This window comes from Cyprinus carpio, unplaced genomic scaffold (genome assembly GCF_018340385.1).
Source record: "Cyprinus carpio isolate SPL01 unplaced genomic scaffold, ASM1834038v1 S000006514, whole genome shotgun sequence".
NCBI classification, from domain to species: domain Eukaryota; kingdom Metazoa; phylum Chordata; class Actinopteri; order Cypriniformes; family Cyprinidae; genus Cyprinus; species Cyprinus carpio.
In genome coordinates, this window is record NW_024879182.1 from 437,231 (window position 1) to 452,691 (window position 15,461).

Consider the following 15,461-nt stretch of genomic DNA (forward strand, 5'->3'; position numbering starts at 1 on the left):
CTTTATCATTCCACATTTATCATTTCTGCATTTAGATTCTCAATCATGTTTCATGTTTGGACAATGCATTAGGTAGACACAAAGTGAAGAAAAAATCTTATAATGACACATTTGATAAAAAAAAAAAATTTTTATTATATAATGCAGATTATTCATAGTAGATTATTAGATTCAACTGGATGTATTTAAAAAAAACAAGACCTGAATTTTAAACAGAAACCAAGTGAAAAACAAACTAAAAATACAAACTCAGTAATTTGCAATTATCAGGGGTTCAAGCTTGTTCAGACAAACATGGAAAAGTTAATGAATTAGAAAGTGGTAAATTACTCTATTAATAAAAAAGCAATATTGTGTATTTTAAATTTTTTTTTTTTTTTTTTTTTTTAAGTGAGTGTCTCTAGATGATGCATGTCATGTTTGGCACTAATCAGACAGAATTTTCAAAAAGTTTTTTTTTTTGGAAAATTAAAAATGACAAAAATGTATAGACAAATGCAATTAGGGATGAGAGTTATTAAACTGCAACAAATGCAATTATCTTATAGAGCGTGTTTTCAGGATTCAGATCAAAAAAGGATTTAGCTTGTAGCCCTTACGAATCCCAATGCAAAGGCTCTTGTGGTAGCACCCAGTGGTTCTCATTGTTTTGCAGGTGGCAGTGGGACTTCAGTTGGAGGGTCCGGCTCATCATCCATCTTCATATCACGACAGAACAACACTGATTCTTCACCGAAACCCAGGTTGTACTGCCACAGATATAAGCGCTCATTTGGATTAAGCACAAATGAAAGTTGTTCTTCCACTTCAGTGGCTTCATTCCAGCTTTCTTTGTCAGTGTTCACCTGTGATCCTCCATATTCTGCAGAAAACGAGAACTGCCGCTTTGCAATTAACCCTTCAAGGGCTCCAGATTCAAATGTGGCAGACATGCTGAACTTCCAGTTGTGTGTGATGTCTCTTATCTTCTCCTTATTGTAGCCGACCTTTTTAATAACTTTCTTGTGCCAGGTCACTGCTGTTTTGCTGTCATTACTTGCACTTTTGATATTCTCCCACTTGCCAAATGCTGGGCCTTTAGTCATCGACAGCCCACCAGGCAGGAAGTAAACAAAACATTGTTTAACATAATGGGTATCGTAATCAACAACTTTCCGTTATGCTGTTGGCTTCATTGTATTCAACTCCCCACTCTGAGACTGGCCTGAGGAGGCAGAAGCTGTTTGACTGGCCCCAGTAATAGAGACCATTGTACCAATTGAAACGCAGTGTCTTTTCTTCACCATCTTTATTAAGGTTAGATGTCTGATGAAAAGTTCCTTTTTCTTGGAAGATGATGTAAAACAAGCCATTGGCTGAGAAGTAGTAGTCCCCACCCCTGCAGCTGTCATCAAGACTCAAAACTACAGCATCGCTGTCTGTTGACAGGTCTTTGACCTTGCGAAAGGAGTTACCCTTAATGATGTAAAAGTTGTCATCCCAATCAGCAAGATAATGGTCTCCATTTTGGCAGGAGGGGTGCAGACTGAAAATAGTGAGGTCTGAACCTTTATTCAAATTACTTGATTGCATGTAGCAGCCGAGATCAGAGCGGATTATATAACTGTGCGTTTGCCCTCCACAGAAATCAACCCCTTTTATTTTGTTCTTGGGAACAATGCCGCTCATTGTGCCTAAACCTTGCAACACAGGATAACACAGACATTTAGCGAGCAGATCTGATGGGATTCTTTTGTTTTAGTACTCTCATAAAGAGCTATTATTTATCCTCTATATATTACAGGGTTGCCAACTCTCATGCATCTGGCGTGACACTCACGCTTTCAGCATCAATCTCACGGTCTCACGCACACGCAAGAAATGTCATGCCAAAATCCATTTTTCTCCCCCTCAATCCGTTCATTTTCTGTTGATGACTAGACCACAGCGTATTAATGACAGGAGAGGAGTTTAAGGACCACAGCTGTTACATCTCCCTACAACGTTCTCACTGCAGTATTCTCTGATTTCTCTGGCTGAAAACCTTGCACCTGATACGACCAGTTGCGTGTGAGAAGTTCAGAGAGAGTTCGGAGCATAGGTTCGGAGTCGGCACGTGTGAAAGTTTGGAAGACAATCAAGGTAAGCCTCATACCAGAGCCTTTACCTGGTGTAATAAGTCAAAGTCGAAGCAATCGAGAATAGATTTATGGTTAGTTTCCCGTACACTTGAAGACAATCTGAATACTCATATCTTATCTACCCCGTTAACTGATCACAAAGCAATACAAATCCATATTGATTTACAGCCAATATCGTCTTCTAAAATTTATAATTCCTATTGGAAACTTAATAGCACTGTACTTAAGCATGAAACTGTTACTCTTAAGGTAAAGGAATTAAATTATTTATTTTGGAAGCAGAATGTGTTTATGGCAAACACTGGGAGTTGCTTAAATTTGAATTGAGATTTGAATATACTAAGTAAACAAGGACTGACATTGATTTTTAAAATTAGGGTTACCAAACATTTTCTCCGCGCACACGCGCAAACTGATATTTTTACAGAGTCTCACTCCAGCCAAAGTCCCAAAGTTGGCAACCCTGATATTATACTTTGCAAAGTAAAAACTCAACTCAACTTTATGTCTGTAGTTACTAGTAATACAATCATGTACTAATATATTATACTGCTTTCCTCTGACAACAGCTGCATTTGAACATTATTCAGTAGACATCTTCAGCTCACCTGCTTTTGTTAATCTCTGTTTATGAAGGCACAGATGTTCTTAGTGGAACACTACTGCAACTGGAGAAAAGAAAACCAATTTAATGAATGTCAAGAGTCAAGAGCCCTGCAACTTCTGTATATTGAGACATGTAACTAAATATTCATATTTACTTCAATATTTTCAGACATAAATATATATTAAGGTTTACATATACAGTGGATACGGAAAGTATTCAGACCCCCTTAAATTTTTCACTTTGTTAAGTTCATTTTTTCCTCAATGTACACACAGCACCCCATATTGACAGAAAAACACAGAATTGTTGACATTTTTGAACATTTATTAAAAAAGATAAACTGAAATATTGCATAGTCCTAAGTATTCAGACCCTTTGCTCAGTATTTAGTAGAAGCACCCTTTTGATCTAATACAGCCATGAGTCTTTTTGGGAAAGATGCAACAAGTTTTTCACACCTGGATTGGGGATCCTCTGCCATTCCCTCCTTGTAGATCCTCTCCAGTTCTGTCAGGTTGGATGGTAAACGTTGGTGGACAGCCATTTTCAGGTCTCTCCAGAGATGCTCAATCGGGTTTAAGTCAGGGCTCAGGCTGGGCCATTCAAGAACAGTCACGGAGTTGTTGTGAAGCCACTCCTTCGTTATTTTAGCTGTGTGCTTAGGGTCATTCCCCAGTTGGAAGGTGAACCTTCGCAACTGTCTGAGGTCCTGAGCACTCTGGAGAAGGTTATTGTCCATGATATCCCTGTACTTGGCCGCATTACTCTTCCTCTCGATTGCAACCAGTCGTCCTGTCCCTGCAGCTGAAAAACACACCCCCACAGCATGATGCTGCCACCACCATGCTTCACTGTTGGGACTGTATTGGACAGGGGATGAGCAGTGCCTTTTTTTCTCCACACATACCGCTTAGAATTAAGGCCAAAAAGTTCTATCTTGGTCTCATCAGACCAGAGAATCTTATTTCTCACTATCTTGGAGTCCTTCAGGTGTTTTTTCATGTGTCTTGCGTCAGGCTTCCGTCAGCCACTCTGCCATAAAGCCCAGACTGGTGGAGGGCTGCAGTGATGGTTGACTTTCTACAACTTTCTCCCATCTCCCGACTGCATCTCTGGAGCTCAGCCACAGTGATCTTTGGGTTCTTCTTTACCTCTCTCACCAAGGCTCTTCTCCCCCGATAGCTCAGTTTGGCCGGACGGCCAGCTCTAGGAAGGGTTCTGTTCGTCCCAACCTCTTCCATTTAAGGATTATGGAGTCCATTGTGCTCTTAGGAACCTTAAGTGCAGCAGAAATTTTTGTGTAACCTTGGCCAGATCTGTGCCTTGCCACAATTCTGTCTCTGAGCTCTTCAGGCAGTTCCTTTGACCTCATGAATAAAAATTGCTCCAAAACACACTGTGAGCTGTAAGGTCTTATATAGACAGGTGTGTGGCTTTCCTAATCAAGTCCAATCACTATAATCAAACACAGCTGGACTCAAATGAAGGTGTAGAAGCATCTCAAGGATGATCAGAAGAAATGGACAGCACCTGAGTTAAATATATGAGTGTCACAGCAAAGGGTCTGAATACTTAGGACCACGTGATATTTCAGTTTTTCTTTTTTTAATAAATCTGTAAAAATGTCAACAATTCTGTGTTTTTCTGTCAATATGGGGTGCTGTGTGTACATTGAACAAAAAAAAAAAAAAATTAACTTAATTTTAGCAAATGGCTGCAATATAACAAAGAGTGAAAAATTTAAGGGGGTCTGAATACTTTTCGTACCCACTGTATATATTCACAATTTACATCTGTATATTCAGATTTGCATCTTTATATTAATAACTAATAAAAAATAATAAAATAAACAAAATAACAAAAAAAAAAACCACAAAATAACAACATACAACAATAAAATATTATTATACAAAATAACTACATTACCTCTGTGTGTGTGTGTGTGTGTATATGTGTATATATATATATATATATATATATATATTCGGCAATGTGAGCTCCAGGATGTCAGTGACCATTCAGTGCTCATGAACCCACTGAGAGCAGCCGCACCTCTGCCAGATTTTCTGGAGTTTACCGCTGACTCTGATGTCTCTATAGTGGATAAACATGAGTTATAATTCCTGTTGGGTAAATCTAACAGCCAGTCTTTGGTCTCATTAATCTATTATTGTTCCAGAGCAAATAGTTTTGGCAAAATCTCATCATGTTTATGTTACTTAAATGCTGTATATAAGAGAGCTGCCTTTGTACTTTTGACTGAATCGTCTAGCAACTTTTGTGATGGTTGTTGTTGTTTATTAAATATTATTATTCAATAAATAATTTTTAATATTATTATTTAGCATTGGGAAATGGTGTGTGTGTGTGTGTGTGTGTGTTCATGATGGTAATTTTAGTTTCATTGTTCCGCCATTAGATGGCGACGAGACTGTTTTACAAGTTGTATGGAATTAGTTTTGGAATTGGGCTCAGCTGTTCAACTGTCAAACTTTAGATTTGAATCCGTGGCAGAAGGAAGTAGTTCTGTGCAAAAGAGTGTTTTTTAAAGACACTCCTTTGGTATTTTTTTGTGTATTTACACAAATATATGGCCCTGAGTTAATTGCGTTAATTTTGTATTATCTTTATATACATTTATGTAAAAAAAAATTATATATATACATATATATATATATATATATCGAGAGAGAGAGAGAGAGAGAGATAGCAATATCAGATGAGTAGACGTGAGATATGGCTGTACATCAGCACAGCTGTGATTTGGCCATGAAGCCTCAGGTAATCACAGTGTGCCGATATACAGTCATATCTCGTCTACTCATCTGATATTTATATTCTCTCTCTCTCTCTCTCTCTCTCTCTATATATATATATATATATATATATGATACTATCAATATATACATTCAATGCTGTCAAAAATAACTAATTGCGTAAAAATGTTTAGTGCGTTAAACTGAAAAAATTAATCACCTTGTTAAAAATATTTAATGCAATTAATGCAGGGTAGGAGCTAAGGTTGACTACCCCACTCACAATTGCTGTTTCTGTCACTTTTTCTCTGGACAAGAAGTGCATTTATTCAGTCGCAGAATGTCTTCACGACCACATCAAACTGGAGACATTTCAGCGCCAGGCACGAGTCAAACGAAGTGGGTCAGAAACGGTAAAGAGATTTGAGAGAAAATATGATGCGTCAGATCTGCATCACATTCAGCAGCGGCAGCTCTTAAAGTAATAGCAGCCAAATAAGCTAATAACCCATCTGCTGTGATGTCTGTTGATTAAAGGAAAAAAAAGAAAGAAATAAGAAATCAAAAACTTTTATAGCTTTAAGGATTAATTTATATTTAATTTAGAATTTAGTGTTTGACAACTTCAATTTCTGTAGTTTATATTTCTTCTGAAGGGCACAGGTAAATATATAGGAGGGATTAATCAATACATTTCAGAAAATATGTGCAATTAGTAATATATAATACACTAAACATGTTTCTCAAAAGCTTTGCAACTTTGTTAATTGGGAAAGAAGAAAGAAACATACCTGGACAAGTGTGGACTACAGGACTGGTCCTAAAGAGCAGCTGTCAGCCTGAAGGAGATACCAAGGAGTCTGACAGACTCCTGCCTTAAATACAGCACAAAAGGGGGCTGGATGTAACACACCCAGTCAAGTCTCAAGGCAGAGCAGTCTGCAACACAGCTTGATGTTTATTAACTGTCACTTTAACATGAAGTATCACTTCACTATTCTATAATACATGAGCCACACCTGAGGGAGAACATTACACCAGTTCATTTACTTTTCACAAAATCTGATCTAATTTACTGTGAAAACTGCTAAATAAAAATGATAATGAAAAGATGTGTAAAGTTTACAATACAAAATCTCCCAAATTTTTAGTTTTATTATTATAATTTTACATTTTGGTCCCGTTCAAAGCCTTTTGAGCTCTGTTGATTGTCCATCATCTGCAGCACAGCTGTATCAACAGCATCACATCACTGTCCATCACATCTAATACATTCATCTGTTCAACAAACTATTGCTGTTTAATTCACTTTTTACTGTGTGAACACAGTAAAAAGTCAGGAATGTCAGAGATTTTGTGTGTATGTAGATAAACTTTACTTTAACATATGTCACTAAAAACAGTTGATATTTCATATGAAATTATATTTCTGTAATTATGGTCTTTTACAAACAGAATAAAGCAATAAAACTCACAATGAATATAAAAGTGTTTTAATGTGTTTTTAGTCTGTTTCAGTTAATTATGTGATCAAATTATTCATTATTAGTGATTTATTATTAGTGTTTATTAGTGATTTATTAGTGATAAGTGATTTATTATTAGTGATTATTAGTGAACACTTTAATATTCATTGTGAGAGTTTTATTGCTTTATTCTGTTTGTAAAAAGACCATAATTACAGAAATATAATTTCATATGAAATATCAACTGTTTTTAGTTGATATTGAAGAAGAAACAGTCGAGCGACAGATAAGGACAGCAGTTTTTAAGTGTTTTGCCTCGTTTTCTAATTAGACTACTGCGTGATCATCGTTGCTAGGAAAACCTTGCTTTATTTACTGTGTGTCTTACCCTGGTAAATACGTGTGAAGTGGCGTTTGGTTTTGTGTTTGCCTATCGCGGGACTGGACAGTTTCGGTCTGCTAAATAGGGAGGCGTGACCAAAGCCAGTAAGCACTACTTAAAGAGCTGTTTTGTAAGCGCTTGTCAGAAGAAACAGTCGAGCGACAGATAAGGACAGCAGTTTGTAAGTGTTTTTGCCTCGTTTTCTCATTAGACTACTGCGTGATCGTCGTTGCTAGGAAAACTTTGCTTTAATTACTGTGTGTCTTACTCTGCTAAATACGTGTGAAGTGGCATTTGGTTTTGCGTTTGCCTATTGTGGGACTGGACAGTTTCGGTCTGCTAAATAGGGAGGTGTGACCAGCTGACTTCAATCACAGGTAATCAGGCAAATATATAACTGGTAAGTGTCACTGCGGCAGCCCTCGTGTGAAGCCTCCTCGTGTGAAGACCAACAAGTGTAAAGACCATCAACTCTACCTGCGCGACTCCACCGAGCAAGCACACCGACAGGGCACTTGAGTATTGCTTTTCTACGCTTCAATTTTTGTACAGCTTGTCCTCAAATACTTATTTTGATCACTTGTAGTCACTATGTCTTTTCAGATCTCTACTATTACTACGCACACTCGAAGAGCACGCTATGTACGTCGAAGGAAGGCCTGCCCGACAAATCTAAGGCCTGTCCCTCTGACCTCTACTACTACGCTCTCTATTCCAGTTGGTCTCTGGAACTGCCAGTCTGCTGTTAACAAAGCAGACTTCATTTCTTCTATTGCTACTCATTCCGGTCTCAACCTCATGGCACTGACTGAGACTTGGATCAAACCTGAAGACACTGCCACTACCTCAGCCCTCTCCACTCATTTCACTTGTTCCCACACCCCTCGTACGACTGGGAGGGGTGGAGGTACTGCTCTCCTTATATCAAAAGATTGGAAATTTGATCTTCAACCATCACCTACAGGTAACGGTTCATTTGAATCACATGCTGTTTACTGTAACCCACCCTGTTAAAGTCCACTTTGTGGTCATTTATCGTCCCCCAGGTCAATTGGGAAACTTCTTGGAGGAGTTGGACGTGCTGCTATCAAACTATCCTGAAGATGGTACTCCTCTGGTACTGCTTGGCGACTTCAACATCCACCTAGATAAACCCCAGGCTGCTGACTTCAACACTCTGCTCGCCTCGTTTGATCTCAAACGAGTGTCTACTACAGCGACTCACAAAAAATCAGGCAACCAACTGGACCTCATCTACACGCGCTGTTGCTCAGTGGACAACTCTTTAGTTGCTGCACACCTCAGACCACTTCCTCATTACTGCTAACCTGGCACTTACTCCTGAAGCGGCACACGCTCCAACGCAACCCACCTCTCGACTGAACCTACGCTCACTCTCTCCATCTCGCCTATCCTCTGTGGTTTCATCCTCACTTCCTTCACTCTCACAGTTTTCAGCTCTGGACACGAACAGCTACTACACACAATTTTTTGCTCCACTCTAACCTCTTGCTTGGACAACTTTTGCCCACTGTCATTTAGACCAGCACGCACCACCCCATCTGCCCCCTGGCTGTCCAATGTTCTCCGTGAACATCGCTCTAAACTCAGGGCTGCAGAGAGGAAATGGCATAAATCAAGAAACTCTACCAGTGTGTATCAGTCTCTCCTCTCTTCCTTCTCTGCAAACTTCTTCACTGCTAAAACATCATACTACCACGACAAAATTAACAACTGTTGTGACGCTCGGACACTCTTCAAAACCTTCTCTTCTCTTCTTAATCCGCCTCCTCCTCCTCCATCGACTCTTACAGCTGACGACTTTGCAGTTTTCTTCACAAATAAGACAAGAACCATCAGCGACCAATTCTCCACACCGCAGACTGAGGATAACTTCACAACGACTAATGCACACTCTCTCTCTCCTCCTTCTCTCCACTCTCATAGACGGACGTTTCCAAACTTATCCTGTCCAGTCATCCTACTCACTCTTCACTCTGGAACATTTCCCTCAGCATCCTTCAAGCGATTTCTTCTTCAGTTATACCTTCACTTACTCACATTATCAACTCCTCTCTTCACTCTGGAACATTTCCCTCAGCATTTAAGCAGGCTCTCGTAAGCCCACTGCTGAAGAAACCATCTCTAAATCCGGCACTTCTAGAAAACTACTGACTGGTATCCCTTCTTCCATTCATTGCAAAGACACTTGAACGAGCTGTGTTCAACCAGCTCTCTATGTTTCTTGTACAGAACTACCTCCTGGACAGCAACCAATCTGGCTTCAAAAGTGGCCACTCAACTGAGACTGCCCTGCTCTCAGTTACTGAAGCCCTGCGACTGGCAAGAGCAGCTTCAAAATCCTCAGTACTCATATTGCTGGACCTGTCTGCTGCTTTTGACACCGTTAATCACCAGATTCTCCTATACACCCTCAGAAAGATGGGCATCTCTGGAACTGCACTCCAGTGGCTTAACTCCTACCTTTCTGATAGATCCTTCATGGTGTCTTGGAGGGGTGAAGTTTCTAAGTCACAACAACTTGCTACTGGGGTTCCTCAAGGCTCAGTACTTGGTCCACTTCCCTTCTCCATCTACATGACGTCATTAGGATCTGTCATTCAGAAGCATGGTTTTTCCTATCACTGCTACGCTGATGACACTCAACTCTACTTCTTCATTCCAACCAGATGACCCGACGGTAGTTGCTCACATTTCAGCCTGTCTGAGTGACATTTCTAACTGGATGAATGACCATCACCTTCAGCTTAACCTTACTAAGACTGAACTGCTGGTGGTTCCAGCTAACCCATCGTTTCATCACAACTACTCTATACAGCTGGGTTCGTCAACCATAACTCCTTCCAGGACAGCCAGAAACCTAGGAGTTGTGATGGATGATCAGTTAAGCTTCACAGACCATATTGCTACAATGACCCGGTCCTGCAGATTTGCCTTATACAACATTAGGAAGATTAGACCATTCCTGTCAGAGCAAGCCACCCAACTTCTTGTCCAAGCTCTTGTTCTTTCCAGACTGGACTATTGTAATGCTCTCCTGGCAGGCCTTCCTACATGTACTATCAAGCCTCTACAACTGATCCAGAATGCAGCAGCGAGGGTTGGTCTTCAATGAGCCAAAAAACAGCTCACATTACTCCTCTCCTCATCAGGTTACACTGGCTACCAGTAGCCGCTCGCATTAAATTCAAGGTACTGATCCTTGCCTACAAGACGACCACTGGCACGGCGCCAACATACCTAAGCTCATTAGTTCAATCGTATGCGCCCTCCAGAAGTTTGCGCTCTGTAAGTGAACGAAGTCTTGTGGTGCCATCCCAAAGAGGTTCAAAATCACTCTCACTGACTTTTTCCTGGACTGCGCCCAGCTGGTGGAATGACCTCCCGATCTCAATTCGAACAGCTGAGTCTTTATTCATTTTCAAAAAAACATCTAAAGACTCATCTTTTTTCGCCTGCACTTAACCAACTAATACTAGTACTTACCTTTTCTTTTTCTTGTCTATCATATTCATTTAAAAAAAAAAAAAAAAAACCCTGGCTACGTGTTCTGTACTAGACTAACTGAGACTTGTCATAGCACTTGTATACCGTTGTTGTTCTCTTGTTGATCTGATTGTTTCTACTGTTCTCAGTTGTAAGTCGCTTTGGATAAAAGCATCTGCTAAATGATTAAATGTTGATGATTTCAGAATTCTTGTTTGCCGCCCGGGTAAATGGTCAGTGAGTTTGCATGTGCAGGATTTGTTTTTTGTTTTTTTGTTTTTTACAAAAAATGCATCGATATGCTTCAGGAGGCATTTATTTACCTCCCGGAACCATGTGAGGCACTATTTTTTTATTATGAATGTATGCGCTTTATTTGACTTCTTTTGGACTGTTGACAAAAATCACCTGCTGACTGCCATTATAAAACTTGGAAGAGCAAGGACAATTTTAAATTTAACTGTAATTGGATTTATCTGAAAGAAGAAAGTCATATACATCTAGGTTGCATTGAGGGTGAGTAAATCATGGGCTAATTTTTATTTTTGGATGAACTAACCCTTTAATAACATTGATTTGAAAGCTAATATACTTTTTATGTATTTAAAGATGGTACAATCCTTTGTTTTTATATATTTGCAACATACTATTAAAGGGTTAGTTCACCCCAAAATACAGAAGGGTCATGGTCCAGGTGGAATGGTTCATATTAGTTTATACGTTTAAACAGACTTGTAGCTTGTCTGCTTTAAATACACAGTTAAGCAGATAACATGACTGCCTCTCATACTTTCTAGAGTGTTTTGCATATTTATTCATATACACAGAAGCCTTTGTTAAATGTTACAGTTATATTTGTCTTTTATATGTGTCAAGAAATGATAAGTGAAACACTATGGACTGAAGTACATGTGACAAGCTGCTGGTTGTTCATAGACATCCATCACAGGACAGCAGGAGTTCTTTATTGGGAATCCCAATGTTTTCAGTGAATACAGTTAAAGCATTTACTGAAAATACAAACACTGGGAACCTTAGAGAACTGTAGAAAACTTGCTGCATTAAACCTGCAGTAAAACAAGCAGACTCCTGCTCACCTCTAGCATCTCTCACAAGTTTTTATTCTAAGAACGTGACACGAGCACAGATATCCACTGTGACCTTTAATCTAATGTCTGCTTCTTTTAGTTCTTCTCTGGTGAACCCACTGTAGTAATTCATCATTTTGAAATAGCATCTATTGAATGCTATTTCAATAATAATGCTATTATACACTAAGTGCAAATAGGATGCATTTTTTGAGATATGTTATATACACTAAGTGCTTAATAGCTATAGATTATATTTACACTATGTTAAAATAGCAGAATTTCTGCTTTTTATACTACTTATTGCAGATAGTAGCAATGGTAACACTATATTTTGATAGTCCACTTTAGACATTCTACTAACAGTAAGTAACTTTGCAACTACATGTCAACTAGCAGTTAGTAGAGTATTAGTAGACTGTCTACTTAATATCTGCTAACACTTATTCAACTAACCCTAAACCTACCCCTAACAATAACCCTTAACCTACCCTAACAGTCTACTCTGAGAGTTAGTAGACATGCAGTTGCAAATAATGAGATTAAGTTGATATGTAGTTGACATATAGTTACAAAGTTACGTATAGTTAGTAGAATGTCTAAAGTGGACTATCAAAATAAAGTGTAACTGTAGCAATTATCTGCACCTCAGTATTGTAGAACATTATAAAACAGTATGCAATAACTTAATGAGTGTAAGTTTAAACTTCAATTCAATTTATTAAATGGATGCCACCTTATTGGAACAATAAAGACCTACCCTAACCCTGTCCAATACTTTAACTTACATTTTTGGATTATTTATTATGCCCACTGCTCCGGGTTTGTGTTCACGGTGTGTGTTTGCACGTTGGATGGGTTAAATGCAGAGTACAAATTCTGAGTATGGGCCACTTGGCATACTTGGCTGTACGTCACTTCACTCACTAAAAATTGGCCTTAAAATCCTCTAGTGTGGCCTCCCTTAGGGAAAGATCCAAAACTGGACCCAAGGGCCCAGACTGGGTAGTGCACTGTCCATCCCACCCATGATCACCAAGTCAGCTCCCCTTTCATCTGACCACCACACTGACTGTCTGATTATCCCACCAGGGGAGGGTCTAATGTATACACACTCTACAGAGGAATTTTGTGATGACCCAAATAGAGAGTAGCATTAAATAAATTTGTTCTCTTTCCAACATCTTAAAGATTTTCTTGGCATTCTGATCCATCCTTTGTGGTCCTTTGCCTTCATGAAACACTTTTTATACTCTTCAAAGCTTGTGACCACTTTCCCATGAGCATTAAAAGCACAGGTGAGCAGATACAGAAGGGTCATGGTCCAGGTGGAATGGTTCATATTAGTTTATCAGTTTAAATGGACTCGCAGCTTGTCTGCTTTAAATACACAGTTAAGCAGATAACATGACTGTCTTTCATTCTTGCTAGAGTGTTTTGCATATTTATATTCATATACACAGAAGCCCTTTGATAAATGTTACAGTTATATTTGTCTTTTATATGTGTCAACAAATGATAAGTGAAACACTATTGACTGAAGTACATGTGACAAGCTGCTGGTTGTTCATAGACATCCATCACAGGACAGCAGGAGTTCTGTGTGAATACAGTTAAAGCATTTACTGAAAATACAAACACTGGGAACCTTTGAGAACTGTTGAGAACTTGCTGCATTAACCCTTTGATGAACAACATGGGTTTAAAGTGACCGGACTGACTTTCTTTTTTTCCCTATATTATTCCTAGAAATTAATTTCATCATTCAATATTCCAGGTATTCCTCAATTAACTTGTGTCTAATAACCACAAACAAATAAATTTTTTTCTTTCTTAATTTTTTTAATAAAAATGTTTTTTTAACTACCCTTCTTATGCACAACATGGGTCTAAAATGTCCTGTATTAATTCTTGCTATTTCAGTCATGCTTGAGTGTTTCTTGGCTTAAATGGATAGTTCACCCAAAAATGAAAATTCTGTCATTTATTACTCGCTCCAAACCCGTAAGACCTTCGTTCATCTTTGGAACACAAATTAATATATTTTTAATGGAATCCAAGAGCACTCTGCCCCTCCATAGACAGTAAGGATATTAACACGATCAATGCACAAAAACATATCAAGGACATCAGTAAAATAGTCCATGTGACATCAGGGGTTCATCCGTAACTTTACCAAGCTATGAGAATACTTTTTTTGCGCAAAGAAAACAATAACAACATAATTTATTCAGCAGTTATTCTCCCAGAATTACCGTCTTCCGCCATTTTGGAGAGTACCCCAGAACGTATTCTGTGTAATGAGCATTATTTACATTAAGCATATGCACACTGTCTACTGAATGTAAACAACACTGATTATGTTCAGCGAAAGCATGTGCATGCTGAACGTAATCAACGTTCTTTATGTCGAATATGTTCTGGGGTACTCTCCAAAATAGCAGAAGACGGTGACTCAGCCTATAAACATTTAATTCCTCTCACGCAGGCACAGAATGCATGTCATGTCAAGTAAAGTCACCTTTATTTATATAGCGCTTTTAAAAATACAGATTGTGTCAAAGCAGCTTTACAGTATCAAATAGGAAAACAGTGTGTCGGTAATGCAAAAGGACAATAGTAAACACTCAATTTTCAGTATTGCATTAAAATACTACAATACTTGCAAAATATTTTAAATGCAGCTCATCATTGAATTCAGTGAAAACGTGAAAGTTACGTGACATACAGCCAAGTATGGTGACCCTTACTCAGAATTCATGCTCTGCATTTAACCCATCCAAAGTTCACACACACACACACACAGCAGTGAACACACACACACCGTGAACACACACCCGGAGCAGTGAACACACACCCGCAGCAGTGGGCAACCATTTATGCTGCGGCACCCAGGGGGGTTCAGTGCCTTGCTCAAGGGCACCTCATTCGTGGTATTGCCGGCCTGAGACTCAAAGCCACAACCTTAGGGTTAGGAGTCAAACTCTATAACCATTAGGCCACGACTTCCCCTTCCAAGACATAACCAGCATAGGACAGAACTCCTCATTCTGAACAGCTCTCTGGATCATTGAGTACCCAAAAAGAAAGACAGAAGAAGAACTCTTTGTATAAAAAAATCTGCGAGAAAACCCATCTGCTTTGTTTAACCAGCACTTTCAGGGGAGAGTGCGAATGCAGTCCCCCACTACCACAAATTATGCAGTCAAGATTCCCACATTTGGGGAATTCAAAGGGGTCAGCACGGCTGGAGTGCAATGGACGAGCCTCGCCCTGGGTGAACCGCCTCCTTGATCATGGTGTCTCCCCTGCCAGGTAAGTAAATAGGAAATTTCGACAATGAGTAGGACCTGACACATGTAGTCTTACCCCAAGAGAGATTAGAATGTCTATAAATGCTGATCCCAATGCATACTTTTCAGATTTATTATTAGGGCCCGAGCACTGCAGTGCGAGGACCCTATTGGAATTGCTCCGTTTATTCTTCTTCTTCTTCTCCGCAATGAATCGCATTTTTGAGGGCCTAAACATGCTC

The 15,461-nt window shown here is 39.2% G+C and overlaps 1 long non-coding RNA gene and 1 other non-coding gene across 2 annotated transcripts; both read right to left on the minus strand.

Moving 5' to 3' along the window:
* Positions 1 to 1,130: 1,130 nt before the first annotated feature.
* On the minus strand, positions 1,131 to 6,378 carry LOC122143829. The gene is made up of 3 exons (XR_006159385.1): positions 6,275 to 6,378; positions 2,729 to 2,788; positions 1,131 to 1,679 (listed from the first exon to the last, which is right to left on the minus strand). It is a non-coding gene; the product is annotated as an uncharacterized LOC122143829 (long non-coding RNA).
* An 8,707-nt stretch (positions 6,379 to 15,085) lies between these two features.
* Positions 15,086 to 15,249, minus strand: LOC122143831. Its single transcript, XR_006159387.1, has one exon. It is a non-coding gene; the product is annotated as a U1 spliceosomal RNA (small nuclear RNA).
* Positions 15,250 to 15,461: the final 212 nt, after the last annotated feature.